Below are 22,060 nucleotides of genomic sequence, written 5' to 3'. Positions count from 1 at the left end.
AGCTCGCTGGGTTTTTAAGCAAAGCTGGTTTTTGTTACCTCAAAGGTCTTTATGAATAAATTCTGTACACATATTTTTGGATTTATGATGGAGCCCCATCATGAATCTGCTGTCTGTCATCTGAAATCGAGCATAAATAGTGCGCTTCAAATGATACACTGCGGGTGTGACAAAATCAGAATAAACCGATCTGTTTTGACTGGAGTCCCAGAAGACTAAGACATTTTTGCAGTTTTGAATGAGAACTTACAGATGAAAATGTTCAATCTTATTTGGTCTCCCCATTCAGAATAAGAGAGAGAGAGAGAGAACAGATTCGGAGGTAGTCCTAAGGCGTGGCGTACATTTTTAATGTTGTTTTTGTAGATTATGATAGTCCAGAAAGCCATCCTTTAGTGGTCCTCTGGAATGATTTTATTTTGAATAATGCATGATTAAAAATGAAACTTTAAATGGATCTAATTTAAATTTAAATGTGCTGCATGAAGGGTTTCATGGAGACCCAGAGGAGGCTGAACGGCGCAGAAATGCTCTCACGTGCACACAACACTCACATTTCTGTAAGTGATGAAGGTGAATCTTAAAGCAAAGTGGGTCTCTGACTCAGGGCTGGGGATCGCATGGTTTTTGATATGTAATTACCCATAATGCTATTTCCTAAAAAGTTGATTTATTTTCAAATGAAATATTCAACATGTAACACATCATTTTGCTGTTTCATACATATTGAATATACTGTGGTCTATTGGATATTGGAGTCACGGTAAAAAACGCATGAATGTCATTGCATTATCGACCCTATAGTGACATCTGTTAAAAACAAATGATGTTAGACTTTTTCCTCAGAATTAATACCACTTTTTTTACTTTTTAAAGGGATAGTTCACCCAAAAATGAAAATAATGTGATTAATAACCTCATGTCGTTCCAAACTCGTAAGAACTCCGTTCATCTTCAGAACACAGTTTAAGATGTTTTAGATTTAGTCTGGGAGCTTGTTGACCCTTCATAAAAAATCTACGTACAGTATACTGTTCATGTTCAGAAAGGTAATAAAAACATCATCAAAGTGGTCCATGTGACATCAGTGGGTCAGTTAGAATGTGTTGAAGCATTGAAAATACATTTTGGTCCAAAAATAAAAAAAAATGCGACTTTATTTAGCATGGTCTTATCTTCCGCGTCTGTTGTGAAGCGCATGTGTGAGACTAAAGTCACGTGACTGCAGTGACGCGGATGACGTGTCATTCTCAGATGTGTTTGCAAAGTTTTTTTTTTTACTTACTGTACAGCGTGCGTCCCCCCCTGTAAACAAAGCCCAGGCACACAAAAAAAACAGCTGGGGCGCACCAGATAACACGTCAGCCTCGTCACTGCAGTCACGTGACTTTAGTCTCGCACATGCGCTTCACAACAGGTACCGAAGAGAAGACAATTCTGAATAAAGTCGAAATTTTTGTTATTTCTGGACCAAAATGCATTTTCGATGCTTCAACACATTCTAACTGACCCACTGATTTCACATGGACTACTTTGATGATGTTTTTATTACCTTTCTGGACATGGACAGTAAACTAGGGCTGTGTATCGCCAACAATTCCCCGATACGGTACGTATCCCGATACAAGGGTCCCGATACGATGTGCATCACGATACTAGACTATTTTGATTTACATTTTTGTTCAGAATTTAGTAACATTTATTATTTTTATTATTATTTGTTTATTGTACATTGAATAAGCAGTGTTGTAACAGTTGTGTTTTTGCCATTCATTTATTAGCTATTAGAAATATTTAAAATCCCAGAGTTAGTACTTAACTTATGTTTTTTTAAAAGCAGTTTTACAAAGATGGTGCCTTACTCTTGTCTCTCATCTACATCTATGAATATATCTATAAACATGCAGTCAGACTTAATACTATTTAATAGAAATCAGATTATTAATGTGACAGTTATAGTTTGAAGTAGCTCTGTATCTCTTCTCTAGACATACACTTTTCACATGCAAATCTTTGTCGTGTTTCTTCTCAAATGCGTTAGTACTGTTTTATAAGAGCATGGCTAATAAAGCCCTTTGCAGTAGTATAGGCTAAGATATCTGCGCTTTCATACTGAACTCAATGACTTTAATGCGCGCGCGAGAGAGAGAGAGAGCGCGAGTACGCGGCTCACTATGCAGACACGTGCGCCAGCGAGACAGACACGCAAAGTGAAAGTATACCCTGCCACCTTTAACTCTACGTACTCCGCGGGACACATGCGTCCTTTCCATATGGATCGCGGATCAACAGCAATTCTTCACGTTACTTTCAAAAGTACATCCAAATCGATACGGAAGGTGCTGTATCGATGCGCGCATCGTCAGGCGTCCATGACGATGTATCGTCGTATCGATATTTTGAACACAGCACTACAGTAAACCGTACATAGATTTTCAATGAAGGGTCAGCAAGCTCTCAGACTTAATATAAAACATCTTAAACTGTGTTCCGAAGATGAACGGAGGTCTTTCGAGTTTGGAACGACATGAATTAATGACATTATTTTCATTTTTGGGTGAACTATCCCTTTAAACCTAGAGATGATTCTTTAGTGTATATAACATCAATCTTTTGTGAATGTGCTGTCTTCATTAAAAAATATGTATTTTATTTGATACAATGGCATTCATAAATGTTTAAAGTGTGGCTCAAGTCCAAAAACTTTATGGAGCCACTTTATTATTTCACAGAGGAAAATTATGAGAAGCAGGAGGTTTAACAGGCTTTATGGAGTTGCCATTTAAGGGTCAACATATGGTGTTCATCAAAAATGTTAAAAAAGACACTAATATAAAATGAATATGCATTGCACAAATTAGTTCATACAGTTTGGTCTTGAAAGAATTTAAAGGGGTCATATGATGCGATTTCATCTTTTCCTTTGTCTTTGGAGTGTTAAAAGCCCTTTGTGCATATAGAAGATTTGTAAAGTCTCAAACCCAAAGAGATTTTTTTTCTGCAAGCATTTGAAAAAAATATTAATGAAATGTGGCTCCCCTTTTGATGTCAGAAGGAAATAATCCCACCCCTTAATCTGCACCATCCAACCACAGCACTACCATTTAGTGCAGAGATCAGCTCATTTGCATTTAAAGAAAGGGACACACTCAAAAACGGCACAATTTTGCTCACACCTACAAAGTGACAAATGAAACCATGACTGTGTAAAATAGATCTTCTTCTTCATTATTTATCCAATGGATTTGGTTAAAATTTCAAATTTGAAATTTATCAATAGAAATACAGATATTTTATCAGAATCTAAGCTTGCTACCATAAGAAAGACTGACAGACTTTAAATTCACCTCGTTTCCTTTCCCATGTTTGTCTGTCGCATGTCTAACCGTGACCTGCGTCCTTCTCAGTGTGACGGATGAGGCCGGTTCTAATGACTCTGTCACGTCTTGATCCCATTCCATCCTTCCCCTTGATCCCCCTTTCTACATTTACATCTTCTATCTACATAGGCTTTGGTCCGGGTCGGGCTGTGAAAGGCCAGGTGGGATTAAAGCGTCAGAAGTTGTCTGTGTGGTTTCAAGAACAGGCAGCCGAGGAGTCTAAATCCCCGTCTTGGGAGACGAAACGCCGGGAAGCGACCTTCTCATCAACTCTTCATCAGTCTCTTTCTCCGCATCACTCCGTCCAGTCCCCTGGTGATGGAGGGCATTGAGGTGTAATGATGAACGCAATTGTCTTGTCTTTGTCCGTTCCGCATCCCGTGGTGAGAGATATTATCCGGATGAAATGAGTAATTCATGTCTGTTGGCATTTTTGGGGGTTTAACGAAAGGTAATGGGATAAATTTGTGATGGGGCGTGTCTGGTGTCCTTTGGCTTTGCTCGTGAGAGATGGAATTATTTAAGATTAATTGAGCTCAGAGTCACTTGGGTTGCAGAGGGCATTGCAAACATTGACACGCTTAATTAAAAACTGACAATCATGGTCTTGAAGTTTTGGGCTTTTTTGTCACTTCACTGATTGTAGATAACAGAGAATGGACTAATATTTGACAGTTATAGTAATAAAAACATACCAAAATATAAATGCATTGATTGCCTGCTGGGAGTGTAAAGTTAAAGGATTAGTCAATTTTCAAAAAAAAAAAAAAAAATTCCAGATATTTTACTCACCAGCATGTCATCCAAAATGTTGATGTCTTTCTTTGTTCAGTCGAGAAGAAATTATATTTTTTGAGGAAAACATTCCAGGATTTTTCTCATTTTAATGGACTTTAATGGACCCCAATACTTAACCGTTTTAATGAAGTTTAAAATTGCAGTTTCAACGCAGCTTTAAAGGACTCTAAATGATCCCAAACGAGGCATAACGGTATAGTGAAACGATTGTCATCTTTGGCAAGAAAAATAAAAAATATGCACTCTTAAACCACAACTTCTCTTCTTCCTCTGGCTGTGTGACGAGCCACCACGACCTCATGTAATTGCGTATTGTCTTCAAAAGGTCACGTGTTACATATATGAAACGCACATTTGCGGACCATTTTAAACAATAAACTGACACAAAGACATTAATTAGTATCATTCCACATACAACAACGTCAGAACGGTCCTCTTCCTCCACACTTGTAAACACTGGGGCGTAGTTTCGATACGTCATCCGTGACCTCTTGAAGTAATGACGTATTACGTGAGGTCGCGCTGGCGCGTCACACGACCGGAGGAAGACGAGAAGTTGTGGTTTAAAAGTGCAAATTTTTGATATTTCTTGCTAAAAATGACAAACGTTTCGCTAGATAAGACCCTTATGCCTCGTTTGGGATCATTTATAGTCTTTGAAACTGTAATTTTAAACTGCATGAAAACTGTTAATTATTGGGGTCCATTAAAGTCCATTAAAATGAGAAAAATCCTGGAATGTTTTCCTCAAAAAACATTATTTCTTCTCGACTAAACAAAGAAAGACATCAACATTTTGGATGACATGGTGGTGAGTAAATTATCTAGATTTTTTTAATGAAAATTGACTAATCCTTTAATGGTTCATCATAAAATTGCAAATGAAAATATTGGACTAAAACAATCTTAAACCATAGATGACTTTTTTTATTTTAAAAGGTGACTAATTTGAATAAATTCGTATGACGTACATTATACAAACAGGTATGATTATTTAAAAGCATTAATGAAGCCCACCATACACCGTGTCAATGGCAGAAAAGCAGACTTCGTAAAAGAAAGCATACGAATCCATAAAATTTGTCCACTATTGTGAAATACTTACGAATTGATGTGAAGTTGTGTTGGTACCACACACCCCTCATGGTGCACAACTAATAGTGGGGTCACGGCTCCAATCCCAAAGTGTGTTTAAATGTGGCTACCATTTTCTGTGAACCTGTATCACATATCAAACAAAAATAATGTTCCTGCTCTATATTTTTAGAGCAAACAGATGCTTTCTCTTGGTTAGGTCTGTTGAGGTTCCAAGAAAACATATTATGTTGTCCAATTATTTCATCTGGGAAACTGAAAAAAACAACAGAACCTCGAGCAATGTACATGACACTTCCCTTAACAAACATTTACATTTATGTTCTCGATAGACGTTTATACTGACTTGCAAGACAAAGGAACATCAGGGGACGTACCGTAGCAGAGATATTAGTTTGAACCTATGTCGTATTCTTGAAGTTATCATATTTTTAAAAGCCTGGCGTACTTACTTTGAAGTCTTCAGAAATTCAAAACTCCTTGTTAATATGCAAAGTAGTTTATTAGTATGCGCACAATGTCTCGCTGCTGATTGTGGGGGACATAATGACAAAATCAACAGGAGATTACCCTATTAAGCAGTGTGGTTCTGCTTAATAGCTATGCGTATGATTTGGCCGGAGCCGCGTTCGCGCCTGTTTCCGCCTTTACAATGAGAGGTGTTTGGCGTAGCAGGGTGTGGAAATACGTCTAATTAAAATCAAATACATTATCAAGATGCGCGACAATGAGAGCCGCCGAGCAAACGCATAGTCATTTCCGAGAGACTCGCGTTCTGATCTTATTAAAATAGACCCTGATTTATTATGTGTGTAATTTTCATAAGTGCTTTTGTGTGCATGCATTTGTGCTGGTTGTGTATTTGTATCAAACAGCGTGAGGCCTGTTTATGTCTTTAGAGATGAATACATGTGAGTTTTCATACAGGTTGGAGATGCTTGTGAAGGACAAATACAGTCTTGAGGACATTTGAAGTGGTCATCACCACATTTGCATTAGATCTAAAAATATTTCCAGGTTCGGTTTGGTACAATTGCATCTGTGAGAGAGGTCCTCACGAATTTTCTTTTTGCGAAAATGTCTTGTGTGTCATTCTAAGTGAATGTTTGTGAAATGATGCTTTGCTATGTGTGAATGCAGAAATGACTCAGTCGCAAATGTGGCGTTCTTAATTGTTTTATCCATTACGGTCTCCTACGGTAGGACTTGATATTTGTGTGATATGGATGGCAGCGCTTTGTTGAAGGTTCAGCCATCTGCGCAGTTCGGTCTGTCTGTTTCTGCTAGCGCCGCTAGCTGACGCGGCCCGCCACTCACTCCCACGCGCTTGATATGCGAGAACGCGGGTTCCCTCCGAGTTCCCTCCTCCCTCTGTCAGTCAGACGCCTTCAAGCTAAGACAAAAACAATAATAAACATTTCAATGTGATATGTGCAGCCACATACGAACGCGCTGCTGGCAATTACAGACTCTCTTGTTTTTCACGTCTGTGAGAACAAAACAAAGAAATGAAATCGCATTTTGTTTCTGATGGAGTAACCGAAGGTCCCCGCAGGGCATTACGTTGAAGGATTTTCATAATGTTTGTTCTCTGTCGAGTCTTGATCAGATGAGTTCAGGAGGATGATTGAGCCTTTGCTCTAAAATGATGAACGAGAAAGGTGAACAGTCCCTTGACAATTGCCTTTCCGCTAACAGAATAGAAAATGGATGGGCATTAATGTTATTGAAGATGTACGGGCTGATAGGATGAAGACTAACAGTAAGCACAGTAAGGTTTTGTTGTATAGCGCTCTGACAGGTGTATTTAAGCGTTCAGGTATCCAGGCTAGCTCAAAAACCACTTTTGCTCGCTACATAAAGATGGTTCATTCGGCGAGCAGATATCCCTCAGTCTCAGATAAGGTTACAGAGGTTGCCTTCATGGAGAAATAATGTTTGTTGCATACAATAGCACACACATTAGAGAATTAAAGCGAGCTCTCCATATGCATGATAATGATGAAGATGATGATGATGACGCAACGACATCGGAACTTGCCAGCTCTGGTGTAACCTCCTTTCGCCAATGTTATACGGAGAAGACTCCATGCTCCCCAGCAACACAACTGGGTGATTCTCACAAATCCAGATTTAGAAGGTGTCCAGCATCAGAATTTTTAAAAAACCCTTGAAGCCAATTTTTTTGCACATAGGTCTGAACTTACTATAACCATTATTGTTAGAGGATTTAAAAAAATATTTCCTATAGAATTGTTTACATTTTTTAGATTATCATTATCAAAAATTATCATTACCGCAACATGATATTACATTCAATATATGCATTTATAAACTCATGTTTCGGTAATGATAACTAAAAAGTTGTCTAGGTACTATGACAAACAAAATGTTAACTTTGTGAGGGCTTAAACAATGATAAAAAATTGCTGCGTCGGATGAAAAAATTGGTCTTGGACACATTTATATTTTTTATTATTGTCTCTACATTTACCAATGATCACCAAATACCACATGTTTCTTTACTTTAAATGTTTATAGTATAACATGCACTGAAGCTTTTTATTATTATTTTTTTTATTATAAATATTTCCATGTCAAAGAACCCAAATCCAGTCATGGACACGTTGCGGTAATGAAAATTTTTCCCATAAATATAGAAAAAACAACAAAATTGGTTTGTATGATGTCATTTGAAATCATGTGCAAAATAGTACATGATGAGATGTTTGTAACTGTATGCTTCTTGTTTTGATAGCATTTACTTTTTTATCAAAATGTATAAGTCTAATTTCGCGAGAATCACCCAACCGGGTTTGCCGAGTGACTCATTCCCCATATACTGTAGCACAGGTCATAGAAAGGCCAGTCTAGTCTTCCGCCGCCGCTCTTGCTGTTACAGTCGTGTACTTGGTGAAATGTTTTGCGCATTTTTTCTTGATGCACTTGTACACCAGCGCATCGCATACCATCCCATTAAGCTGGCGAACGATCTCTGCCCCCCGCACGGATACTAAGAAGCTCCCTGGTCTCAATTTTGGTCCAGTTTGCAGACATGTTGTCGTCGTCTTTTTTATCATTTTATTGTTTCACTACGAATGTAATTCTACATTTAAACCCCCTGGGCCAATAGTCGATCGATATTTACGTCATTACAATGCCGCACACATTGTCATTACGGCACAACTATTACGGCATTGCTTGTGCGTCTTGTTGATACTAAAAGGCTTTCTAGGTATCTTTCGCCAATGTTACTAGGTTCCGGGAGCGATCCCAGAACATTTACGGGACAGGTTTGCGTTCATACAGAAGCTTTTCTGACAATTTTACAGGTTTTTTCTGGGACCAAAGTGCTGTGTGAATGAGGTTTTTGTTATGGTGAAACCAGTGGTGAAGCCCCCTATCGTTTTTATGCAAAAAAAAAGATCTCTTAAAGATTCAAAAAGAGGATTGAAGAGAGGCCCAAGATAAATACAGACAACTAAAGCACAGTTTTTTCACATTTTTTAAATTACAATTAATATCATAATAATCAAAAAGTATTCTCTGTATTTGTTGGGTCATGTACTGAGGGGGCTAAGCCCCCATGCTATCAAACCCTACGGTACCAACGTCCCTAGGTGAAACACATGAAGGTTATTCATGGGGCATTAATCTGATATTTAATTCAACAAAGATTTATTGATTTTCTGAGATCAGCAACAAAGATGTCTCTGAACAGTAAATGTAAATGGTTCTCATCAACTCTTTAGAGACATACTGTTTGAGGTACATTAATGCTAGACCATGAATTTAATATCTCTATTAATTTCTTTTGAGAGTAAAGGAACAAAGATGATACTTCAGTGAACCATAATTAAACATGGCATTATTTACATTTATGCATTCTGCAAATGCTTTTATCCAAATTGGATTACAGTGCATTCAAGCTGCTGTGCCTGTAACTCAGCTACAGTCGTAGAGCTTTGGGTTACCAACCTGAAGGTTGTGGATTTGAACCCACACTGATAGATAAAAATGATCAAAATACGTATGTACCTCAGCTGTCACTGGGTTGGTACCCTTTGAAAATGTCTTTATATGTGCCATTATTAGGTACCAATTTGGTACCAATATGTACCTTTGAGGCACTAATATGAACTCTTTAGGTCCAAAGTTGATGCCCCAGTAACATCTGGGTTACATATTTCAAAATAATTTTCTTGCAGTGCAGGGAGCACACATACAGGTAAATTGTATAGTTTGTATATGTCGCTTTGGATCCAATGTTGTGATGGTTTTCACATCAATAACACACCGTCATATCCACATATTCAGTGAATGTTCCTTCATTTCCCAGTATACGTGTCAGAATCAGCTGTTGTTGTGGCTGGTGTGTGTTGCATGAGTTCAGTGGCATGGCTGAGCGGAGAGGTGGAATGGATCTCCCGCTGTGCCGGCAGGACCACGCTTGGCCTCGTGACGCTGTCAGACGGCGAGGTGGAGTTGATGAGATGCCACGGTGCTTTAGAGCAAGAACCTCTTTGAAACCTCTCAGCTCGCTACAAAATTACGCCATGTGAGCACTTTGATCCGCCAACGGATGAGCGGCGTTCTTGCAGCGGGCCATCGCCCTTCATTACGCTCAGCGCGCTTCCTGCTCGCCCTGCGTCTGGCTCGCCCACCGAGCTGATCACCCGACAAATCGAAATCGGCTCAGTGCCTGGTGTGGAATCAGTTCGTTCTGTAATACGCCACGATTTAACCCCCAGATCCGCCCCCTCTTTTCCCAACCCCCATTCATCTGTATCTCACCATATTTTCTCTGATCAATAAACATTCTGATTTACTCATTTTACTTTTCCCCCACAAAGCAGGCCATTGGATTTGGATTACAAATACAACACACAGACTGGCAGTGTGATGATTTGGGCTGATTTGGAAGGGTTTGGGTGCTGTCTGTCAGCTTTCTCATCAGCAAGCGGCTGGCGCACTTCACGTCAGCAAAAAGCCGTCACAAGAGTGAGCAATGACTCACATTTTGCTTGCCTGTTTGATGCAGCGCTGTGCATGTCGGGCTGGGCACCCGCCATAATGCTATATGCCCACGCACGCATGCTCAGACAAGTGGCAGAGGCCCAGGGTTTAATGGAGACCCTTGACAGCAGATGTGTATGTGAGTTATGGGCCGATCGATTTGCATCCACCACGACTTGCATAGGATTATGCAGACCTAGAGTATGAATAGGAGAGGGAGGGGAAGAAGGTGGGTGCGATGGACACAGATGTAGTGGAGCAGACTTTAGACACCACCATCAAGGGCAGGAAAGCCATCCATCAGTCCTGAAATCCTCAGTGAGAAATAGAGCCCATGTATCGATACGTTGCATGAAGCAAAGAAGAATTTCAGGAGTGCAGACCTGGAAATATAAGATAAGGACATGTAGCCTTAGAAAAAGTAAAGTGTAGCCAAATGTCAATGAGCAGGATAAGCCATAGGTGAGTGTATATGTGATTTTGCCTGTAAAATCCAGGTTTAAGTTGCACAATCAAATGATGAGTTTAGGAGCTTCAAAGTAGTCATAGCCAACAAAAATATGTAATGTGTGTTTATTGCTATTTTGAGATGTGGTAATACTAAAATTAATGAAGTTGCCTACTTCGATTTCATACTTTGACATTGCCTTAATCAATATAAAAGACATGAGACCCTGGACCACAAAACCAGTCATAAGTAGCACAGGGTATATTTGAAGAGCTTGGTTCCAAAACGCAATAATTCCATTTTGACTAATTTCGCGTTTTGGTAAAAAAGGGAGAATAAACAGAATGTGTTTTCTATACCAAGAAAGTGACCAGATGAAAAACACTATTTTCTGTTTCAAACTTTCACATAGCATTTTTAGGTTATAATAACATTAAAAATTCAAATCCATAATTTGATTTTCAAAGATTTATTATACAAATTTATAATTAAAATATATAATTTTTTCTACAAAATGCAATAAATCTTAGTTTTTTTAATCTAAGGCTATATAATTTATTGAATCAATATATAAATGTGCATTCATCTTTGCCATTGTATATTCATTTAGTTGACTAGTGGTATACACTAATTTAAAAAAAAAAACATTAATGGCATGAATCAAAACATTTACTTTCTTGGGACGTCGTCACTGAACTTTCTTTGACAGCGATTAGCTGTAAAATGTTTTGGTCCTGCTCAATTTTTGTTAGCTTCGAGTAAATAATGGAACGTTTTTCATAAGATCCCCTGGGGTCAATGTGTTAGCGTGACAGAAGTTTGATGCTGTCGTGTGAGAGCAAGCAACAGCCAACATTTTCCCATCTTCCGAGTGCCTATCATGTAAATTATTCGATTTTGATGGCTTAAGATTCTTTAACGCCACAGAAAAGCACCACAAGTTTACCAATGCCATCAAAAGTATTTTGTTTTTGTTTGTTTGTTGATCACAAAGTACAAAGTAAATGAGGAAACCTCTGGTTCAACGCGCCACCATTATTGTTACAGTGTGTGGAATGGTGCACTGTGATTTGTTGAGTGGATTTATTGCATTCTGCAGAGAAGGAGGACTGGCGTTTATCGCGTTTTGGGATAAAAGGGAGAAAAGATAACAGAATAACACGGCGGATATTGGATATTGGACTGACCAGATACAATACTGATTTTGGCGGTAACAAAAAAAAAAAAACGTTTTGTAACCAAACTCTTCATTTGTAGCAATAGCCAAAAATCCATTATGGGTCAAAATTATCTATTTTTCTTCATCCTGAAATCATTAGGATATTAAGTAAAGATCATATTCAATAAAGATATTTTGTAAATTTCCTACTGTAAATATATAAAAATGTATTTATCTTTAGTAATATGTGTTGCTAAGGATTTCATTTTAGACAATTAAAAAGGTGATTTACTCAATATTTAGATTTTCTGGCACCTTCAGATTCCAGATTTTCAAATAGTTGTATCTCGTCCAAATATTGTCCTACCAAACCATACATCAATGGAAAGCTTAAAATGGAAAAAAGTAAATCGCAAAAAATGACTTTTGCTTTTCACAGACTCAATCACATATATAATACATACATGTGTGTTTTTTACGGATGCACCGATATATTGGCCTATAAACTGTATCAGTAAATAAAAGCAATTTTCACACTATTGGACATTTGCAGATTTTTTAAAAACAGTCAATGATCAAGGCAAAGTTGCCATTCGCTGAACTTCTAGGATTTCTGAATATAATTATTTGAAACAAGGAGTGAAAACAAAACTATCTGTATCTATTGGTACTGTATCGGTAAATGTCATTAAAGGGATAGTTCATCCTAAAATGAAAATTCTGCCATAATTTTCTTATTCTCATGTTGTTACAAACCTTTATACATTTGTGACCCGTCACGGAAACCAGGGACACAAGTCGGCAGCACAAGTTTCGAGAAAATGAGAAACAAAGTTTTTTTTTCAAAATTTGTGATTTTCGTTTTATTGCAGAATCTGTTAGTTGAGATCACGAAGAAGCCTCTCCATGTTTGAGATAGCAGTTTTTGTATATTTAAAAGCATACATTTTGCGTTTGAAATAGGCTTGTTTTTCCGGAGATTCTAGCGTGCAGCGGGGGGCGTCATTGTCTGTGTGTATATTTACATACTGTATAAGCTTTTGTTTTCGCCTCCGCCCCCAAAGGGAACAGCGTGACTACTAAATAAGGATAGTTCGCCCTAAAATGAAAATAATGTAATTAATGACTCACCCTTATGTCGTTCTAAACTCAGAAGACCTCCGTTCATCTTCGGAACACAGTTTAAGATGTTTTATCGTTAGATTTAGTCCGAGAGCTTTCTATTCCCTTCATTGAAAATCTATGTATGGTTTCCATGTCCAGAAAGGTAATAAAAACATCATCAAAGTAGTCCATGTGACATCAGTGGGTCAGTAAGATTGTGTTGATGCATCGAAAATACAGTTTGGTCCAAAAATAGCAGAATTACGACTTTATTCAGCATTGTCTTCTCTTCCGGCTCGAGCGTGAAGTCACGTGACTGTAGTGACGCGGCTGCCCTGTTCCTCAGACATGTTTGCTAAGTTTTTTTTTTTTTCAAACTTATAGCCTGCGTCTCCCCAGACTGTAAAGCTCGGGCGCACAAAACAAAAGAAAAATAAAAGAACCTGGGGCGGAACAAATAACAGTCAGCCGCATCGTACGTCAGCCGCGTCACTGACTTTATGCGGCGCCGCAGTCGGATGACGTCAAAGTACCGCGAGAGCTCTTCAAGAAATCTTACGGAGTAGTTTAATTTCGACTCGCTCTCGCAGTACTTTGACGTCATCTCTATGTCAGTTCTTGCAGCGCAGCATGAGTCCAGACACACAGAAGTTACACAGATATCGTTGTATTCTTCATATAATTGGCTACATGTTTTGTCTATCAATATTTTCCATGAAGTCATTGGCTGATGGAGGAACGAGCGAGCCATTGGTAACATCTCTAAAGGATGTCACGTTTTCGACGGCGCTGTTTGGATGATCTATTATTATACTACTTCCCTATTTTAAATACAAACTTTGAAGGCGGGTTCATGTGTTTAACGGAGTGTAAGCTCATATACCCTTACACGTTACGATGTAAATAGTCTTCAGATTGTATATTATATTGTATTACCAGACATTCATGCGAAATCTCATGTAAACAATCTATATTTCACGGATTATACGCATTTGTGGACAAAAATGGTCATTGGATAATCTGAAACAGACTGGATTCGACTTGTGATCCCCACAAAGGTAAAAAGAGTCATGTTTATTTTTGCATGTTGTCATTTGGTCATAAAATACTACATATGATGCTAGAACATATCAAAACGGCTTTACAGGGGGTATGGCTTAGCTAAATGAGATGTAAATGAGCCCTATTGTCTCCCCCAGCTGAAAAGAAGAGTCCCTTTCGTCTCGATTTTCTCGGTTTGAGTATTTCTGAGTTACTATATTCAAATGGCCACAACTTCTCCAAATCTTATCAGATTTCCATGTGTTACACATCGTTGGAAAGCTTAGAAACTGCACTTTCAGAACCCGTGAATAACTCAAAATGCCCAGATCCGACTTGTGTCCCTACTTTCCGTGACTGGTCACATTTACTTGAACACAAGTGAAGATATTTTGAGGAATGTTTATAACCAAACCGACCATAAACCCAATTGACATCTATGGTAGGAAAAATAAATATTATGGAAGCAAATGGGGTTCACAAACGGTTTGGTTTGGAAATTTACACAGGTTATGTTTTTTTGTATTACTTTCAGTAGAAATATCAAAAAATTCTTAAATTAAGATGCTTTTTCTTGATGAGCAAAATGACTTATGAAAATAAGTCTAGTTTATAGACAAACAATAAAGAATTTAAGTGAATTTGTGCTTAAAACAGGCAAAAAAAATCTGCCAATGGGGTGAGAAAAAAAATCTTAAAATAAGTTTCATTTTTCTTAAACACTTAATTTAAGCGAAATTTTCTCACCCCGTTGGCAGATTTTTTTGCTTGTTTTAAACACAAATTTACTTAAAATTTTTTGTCTAAAAACTAGACTTATTTTCATAAGTAATTTTGCTCATCAAGAAAATACATCTAAATTTAAGAATTTTTAGATATTTGTACTGAAAACAAGACAAAAATACTAAGTAAGAAAGGAATTTTTTGCAGTGAACATGAAAGTAAGTAAATGATGACAGAATTAAAATTTTTGGGTGAACTATCCCTTCAAGTAATCGAATATCGGTATTATTATTATTATTTTTTTTTTTCTGAAGATACTTACATTTATCCTAAAAGTTGCCATCAAGCATAACTTAAATGTTTGAATTCTATCTTCTAAAATATTTCAAATGAGTTGCTCTCTTTTACCATCTGGATGTTGGACACAATTTGGGCACTTTCACAGCCGCTCGGAGTCCAGCAATCATTAGTAATTAGGCTCAGATTGTACAACCATGGCCAAGGTCAGGCAGGGATAATGTTTCGTGGATTGTACCAATTATAGCATTCGTTCCGTGCCTGGCACTTGAGCCCAACCTTGAGTCAGGCCTCGCAGTGGTAGTAACACAGGACATGTGTTCGGTGCTACACAGCTGCAGTTTCCATTCACACACATCTGTTACCGTTGACTTCAAATGACCGAAGTCAAATGTTTCCTTTTATAATAACTGCAGGTCTAATAAGGTGAGAGAATTTTGCTGCATGCCACATTGTAAAAACATACAGTAGCATCTTTACAGACTTATAAAACTAATACAAAATAATTGTTTGTTTAAACAGGAGAAGGGGAATTGGAGAGAGCAGACATAGTAATGTAGGTTGGATTCAAATCTGTATTATCCACGTAAGTACCAGCAAGAGCACTCAGACAATATATGCTTTTTTAATCAGAGGTTTTGCATGCCTAAAGGGTTTCATTGTGCATGAGAATTGTTTGTCTCTGCACCAATAATAATTCATTTTTTCTTCTCATTTTAAACAACTATAGTTCGATTCAGCCTAACTGGATTGAGCTTTATCTTTGCGATTCAAATTGAATTACTCTTTATTAAAACGCACTCCCACTTGTTCAGAACAGGCCAGTGAATAATGTATTAAAAAACCCATATTTGATTACCAGCAGATGACTAAGATGCATCTGAGAGGTAGAGCAGTGGAACTTCAATATGGACGCCCTCCAGATATTGACCCAGCTTCTCCTTAAGAGTACACAGCTTTTAGTAGCCTGTACTTACACGAGCCTCGGTAGATGCGCTCTTATCTCCTATGGCAGTTTTGCAATACTTTTGATGGCTGCCACTGGTTCTTTTCCCACTTTAAATTATTGATGGATCATAGAATAAGTGCTCCTGCAATATCCTCTTTTAAGTACAAAGATGTAGAAGACAGAGCAACGTGTAATCTCTTTCTGTTGTAGCCAACCAATCAAAGTATCGATTGTAGAATGTCATTTTAAATGACTGTGCCACAGATGTGGAGCAGAGAGATATGACAGATTTGTCTCAGTCGCTATAGGGTATTTTAATACCTTCAGCAACTTTTCTGTCTGTCAGAAGTCAGAACAGAAATAATTTTTTGCCTATAAAATTAAAGGAATGAGGAGAAGATTGATGTCGCCCGTAAAGTGGAATTGATGATGCAATATTCCATTTACTGCAGAGAGACGCTGTTAATGACTTACGAATCCCTAATTTGCTCTGACAGCCAAATATCATTTGTTGGTTGTATAACACGAAGTTATGATGCTTGCAAATGTTTTATGTCAGATAAAACGACTTTCAGCCTAAAACTGATATGGGAGGTGCGATTGAGGATACCCCCTGTAGCAGCACAGATTATTACAAAGCAAAATTCAGGGCAAATATGGCACGTTGAATAGGCTTTATGCCCAGCTGCACTACTTCCTGAACTTCAGCCAGCTCCCTGTTTCCTGTCTTCCATTATTGGACAAACTGATTAATCCAGGTGTGTCTGATTATTGTTGTTGTGACTACTGAGGTCAGGCACACCTGGATTAATCAGTTTGTGGCAGACAGGAAACAAGGAGCTGGCTGAAGTTCAGGAAGTAGTGCAGCTGGGCATAAAGCCTATTGAGCACCAATTGTGTGGTAATACTTCTTGTGAAAAATTGTCAAAATATGGTCCCACTGGGGCAGTACCCTTTCAAACAATACACATTTGCACCTTGAGTTTATATTACTACCTCATATTGGTACCAAAGAGTGCATATTTATTAGTACTTCAAAAGGTACATATTGGTACAAAATGTATATAGTACATATCTGTACCTAAATGGTACATATAAAGACCTTTTTAAAGGGCATTGCCCCAGTGACAGCTTGGGCTGTCTCTGTTCTTGATCTTTTTTCAGGAATGGTTTAAGATTGTATTGGCATAGTATTATTAAACACTAAGAAATAAGTCTAAAAAATAAAATAAAAATTGTAAAATGCAAAAATTTGATATTATATTGTATTTGTTCATTTTATTCATATTTTTTCATAAATTAGTCTGCTATTTTACAAAAAAATATAAATGATCAAAGACCACTTAAATTCTGGCTAAATTATTTATTAATAAAAAATATTCACATGTTGTTTTTTAATAATACAGTACATAAATTAAATATACAGATTTGTTTCCCCTTTCAGATCTGTGTGTACCTTGTTTGAAAGGTTACCAATGTCCCTGTTGGGTTAGTGGTGGTAATTACATACATCTGTCTAAAGATGGCACTGTCTAGCAAAATTACCACTTGAACCAGCATCACAACTGCTTGGGAAAGAAAAATGCTATTATAGATCAACAGCTTTTAAACTTGTAAATAAACTTTGCATATTGTCAGTAAATATCAAGCCTTGTTCCACCATAAAATATTTATTGATATAAAAATGTCAATAACTAAATATTAATGTTGTCAAATAAATAATTGTTGAATTATTATATAGATTACATTTATGAGAAGTTTAATGGTAAATGTGCTCCACAATTCTCTTTGTTTATTAGGATTTTGTGTATTTTTTATAAAAGTGGTGTACATTTTATAAATGAATACACATTCATAGTGTGACTTAGTGTACTGACAACTGTATTTTGATATAGTCAGCTGTAAATTGGCCCTAGATGGATGCCTAGGCAGACAGATAGACAAACACTTCACAAAAATGTATATGCACTCTATGGATAAAAGCTTCTGCCAAATGCGTAATGTACGAAAGGTAAACGTCATTTCTATTATTCAGCATCCACCCTGTCTATATAAGCCTACCACAGCATCAAAGACTTACACTGCACTATATAGCTCTATATAATATATATTTATTTATTTATTTGTTGCAAATACACAAATCAGATTTTTAATCACCTCGTACGTGCATTTTGTATATGACCAGCGTTCAGTGCATGAAACAGTTAAAACATGCGACATGCAAATAAAGCCGGTGGTGTCTGAGCGCTAACACAGGGGGTTGGCTTTAAACGCGGCGGTACTGTAACGCGACCGGGCTCCGGTGAGCGTGCCAGTCTAGCGTAAAACCTCCGGAGGAGAGGAACGAGCGCGTTCACGACGCTATAACGGAGCTACCGATGAAAAGGCGTGATGTCAAGCCGCTGTCAGTGTCACGGGACTGAGGGAATGTGTGCCACGCGCTCGTGAATGACCATCCTCCAGCGCGCGCAGCAGCAGCAGCAGCATAGACAGAAAGCGTTGGTTTTTGGTGCATAGATCAGTTACCCAAACCGAGCGTCAGTCGTCGCCTCGCACGCACCCCTCAAGACATCTTCGAGGAATTGAGAAATTACCGTAGATACCTTTGAACCTTTACAGGACGACTCCGCAGCATTCATTCATTCCGATGTGGATCTATCTATCAGAACTGATCTGAACGCAGCATCTGTTTTATTAGAGCATTTGCATATCGTCTTCTGTTTTCTCTTGGATTATAGGTGAGTGGAAAAAGATGTTTTGTGAATGCATTTCAACGCAGAGATGCTTTACGTGCGAGATGTGGTTAGGAATACTAATGCGTTTCGTGTACTGTGTTAGAGGAAAGCATGAAGATCCAATTGTATATTGTAAATTGAAAGAAGTTGTGATTTGCTAGCAATTTTATTTGGATCACATGGTTTATTTTGAAGCATTTTGTATATTTTTACTTAAAAAATATGTAGTGTTAAAATGCTTCAACTTTATATTATTCAAACCATCATCGATAATGATTCTGCCTTGTCTTTTCGACCTTCATCTACAAGATAGTTTGAATTTGTATTTTGCCCTCCAGATATCACTTGTAGGCGATTTCTCCTACATAAATTTAAGGGTTTGAATCAATTATGAATGCATATAACTATCTATATATGTTTTTAGATGTATTTTTCATCAATTTTGAGCTCTATAACATTCAAGCATATCGCGCACATCTCTGATAGCGGCGGGAACAGTGGGGTTTTGGTCTATACAGGCTACTGTCACATCATTTATATGCGCTTCCACAACATTAAACTTTATTTTATTGATGCTAATTTACACTTAAAGTTAATTACTCATACCTCCATCACACCTTGCGTCTATCCTGCTGCCCTTGTAAGACCCATGCGTGGAAACCATCCACCTTTCTGTCCTTTTTAAATAGACATGACCTCCGTGATGTACGACCGTAACCTCGACACATGTTACGCGGTTTCGCGCGAAGCCGTCAAAGCGATTGATACACTTTAAGAATATGAAAAGGATACATGGTTGCCTCTGGTCATAATTTAAACTATCCTACCTCAAACTTTGCTCTTTCATCTGGACCACAGCAGATGCACTCGCAAATCTTCATTTTCCTCACACGCACGGCTCTGACACGGGCACTAAAGAAAATAAATGTGTCTTTAAGTAGAAAACGAGCAGGCATTTGCATGAGAATCACTGGCATCTGCTATAAAGGACAGGGATGATATTAATCGGTCTGACTAACGCAATGAAATGGCGCTTTCTGTCAGGATGAGGTGATTTCATCTAAAGCGTGACCTCCTCTCTTCTCTCTTTATCTCGGTTTTGGAGCGAAACAGCGGTTTGACCTGAGACAGCAGGATTAAAACGACTCTCATTCAATAATTGAAAGTGCTTTACTACTGAAGGACGAACAACTTAAATCAGTTGTGAGGAAAATTATATCCAAACTTTATTTCACATTGAAGATTAATCAGTTGTGTGGGATATTTGTGGCATAATGTGTGTTTCCTCAGGTTTGAACCCAGGACAGTTATGCAATGCTTTACCAATTGAGCTACAGAAACACAATTCGTTAATTTTCCCTTTCAAGTTATTGACTATTATTTTTTCTGAGCCATCAACATATTTATATAGCATGTTAAGTCATCTTATAAGAGTTTTTTCACAAGAATATGTTTGGTCAAGCTGTTTTGGCAACCGGCGACTGAACATTTCTTCTACGACATCGCTGCAAACATTCCTTGAAAATATCTTCCTTCATCTTAATCAGAGCAAAGGAATTTATACAAGTTTGAAGAGAGTGGAAAAGAGTAAATGATGACAGAATTTTCATTTTTGGGTGAACTATCCCTTTAAGAGGGTACCGTACTGTCATCGTTTCTGAAACTTCTGACCATCCGTTAATGCAGTTTGTCTAAACTTTTGCAAGCATTAAGCATTGCTTTTCCTCAAAACATCTCCATGTGCATGATTGCATTCTGTATGGGTTATCCCGCTCACTCCCGGCTTTGTAGCTTGTTCTCTTTGATGAGGCGCTGAGAGACAGGGAAAGCTGTAGAGCATCTCTTGATCACAGGCTTTTTAATCAATAAGGTTAACACAAAGCCGAAAAGACAAGTCTCTAATGCGTGCGCACCCATCATCTTTACATGCTCCCTATACCTTCCCTCACCGCCCCGGCTCCGTGTGGTTTGATTTGAATTATAAAGTGAAACCACGAGTGTCTTTTCCTTCCTTCACAGCATGAGCACTCTCAGTTCTTCTAGGTTTGGGCTGTTTATCAAAAAGCCTCACTTTTTCTAACATTCCCGTGCTATTGATTTGATTATATGTCAGTCAGGTGCACTAAACGCTTCCTGAAGGGTAATTGGAGGGGATTATGTACTTAAATGAGGTTTTGTTGTTTTTTCTTTACTAGTATAGATGTGTACGAAGGACTGCTGAGGTTTGAATCTCAATAGGGGAAGCCACAAGAGACCCATGCTGAGTGCTTATCCTGCTTGCCCCAGTTAAATTCCCGCTTGAATGTGTTAGTTTAGGAGCCAATGTGGTTGTATCTTCTTGGCTCGGCTTTGGGGTCGGTCAGATTACCCTATCGGTCTTGTCCGAAGTGACTCGCTGCAGTAAAAAGGCAGTATAAAGGTCTTAAAGTATTTGCTATCTGATCAGTCATCTCTACCATTGTCCACCAGTCAGCTCCTGTTTGCCGAAGAGCCAGTCTTTCTCCGGGTAGCTTTAACCGCTGAGGCAGCTAAACACGGGAATGAATGCTGAATGATAATCCCAATCGTGCCAAAGGATCCTCAGCTGACCATGCACGTCCACGTGGCTCAGTAACGCCACCTATTGATGAATACGATCAAAGCAAAGCTTTATAACACGCTAGCAGAGGTGGGTGGGTTATAAATGTTTTTGCTTTATTTGCATGCTGTGCACTACACACTACACTTCTCTGCTCCATTATCATGGTGGCACACAGGCTTGCTCCTATTTAACGTAAGAGATTTTGACAAGTTGCGACGCATGCAAGCGGAATCCTTGACCTATTTCTTAATGAGTGAACAACAGTACAGATGCATTCGGGGGGCTGTGCTTGCAGTGGAAGGCTGTCCACCGTCCTCCAACTGCTTATACAGACAGACAAACACACTTATGCCCTGCAGAATGGGTTAACATAGAGTGAGTTTATCTGCTTCCTTTATGCCGCCTCATGTAAACGTATGTGTATCCTCTGTGTATTTGTTTTAGCGCACTCATTTTGCACCCCTCGTTCGGCTGTTTATCCAGGGCTGCCTGCCATCCGTCACAACAAAGATCGCAATCACTCTTGACCCTTCACGCTTTGCTCTCTCACGAAAAACATCTCTACTCTAGTCTGTCTGTGTTAGCGTGCAAACATGTGCGTACAGCCGTGCGTATCCAAGTGGAGCCAGATGTGATGGTGATAAAAATTACCACGTGACATTGACCAGGGGAAATTCGAAAGCTGGGTATCAAGGGACGTGGATTCACTCTGCATAAAGGCTAATAGACAGTAA

At 38.4% G+C, this 22,060-nt stretch overlaps 1 protein-coding gene across 1 annotated transcript in view; it reads left to right on the top strand.

Annotated features, from left to right (window-relative positions):
• The first annotated feature begins 18,281 nt into the window (after positions 1-18,281).
• plxna2 (plexin A2) overlaps positions 18,282-22,060 on the top strand; it is a 246,623-nt gene continuing 242,844 nt past the window's right edge. Inside the window, exon 1 of the mRNA XM_065285403.2 lies at positions 18,282-18,748. The gene's annotated coding sequence lies outside the window, so the exon portion shown is untranslated. The remainder of the gene's footprint in view (positions 18,749-22,060) is intronic.

Source organism: Paramisgurnus dabryanus, chromosome 21, assembly GCF_030506205.2.
Source record: "Paramisgurnus dabryanus chromosome 21, PD_genome_1.1, whole genome shotgun sequence".
Classification (NCBI taxonomy): Eukaryota; Metazoa; Chordata; class Actinopteri; order Cypriniformes; family Cobitidae; genus Paramisgurnus; species Paramisgurnus dabryanus.
This window is presented reverse-complemented; position numbering and strand designations above follow the sequence as displayed.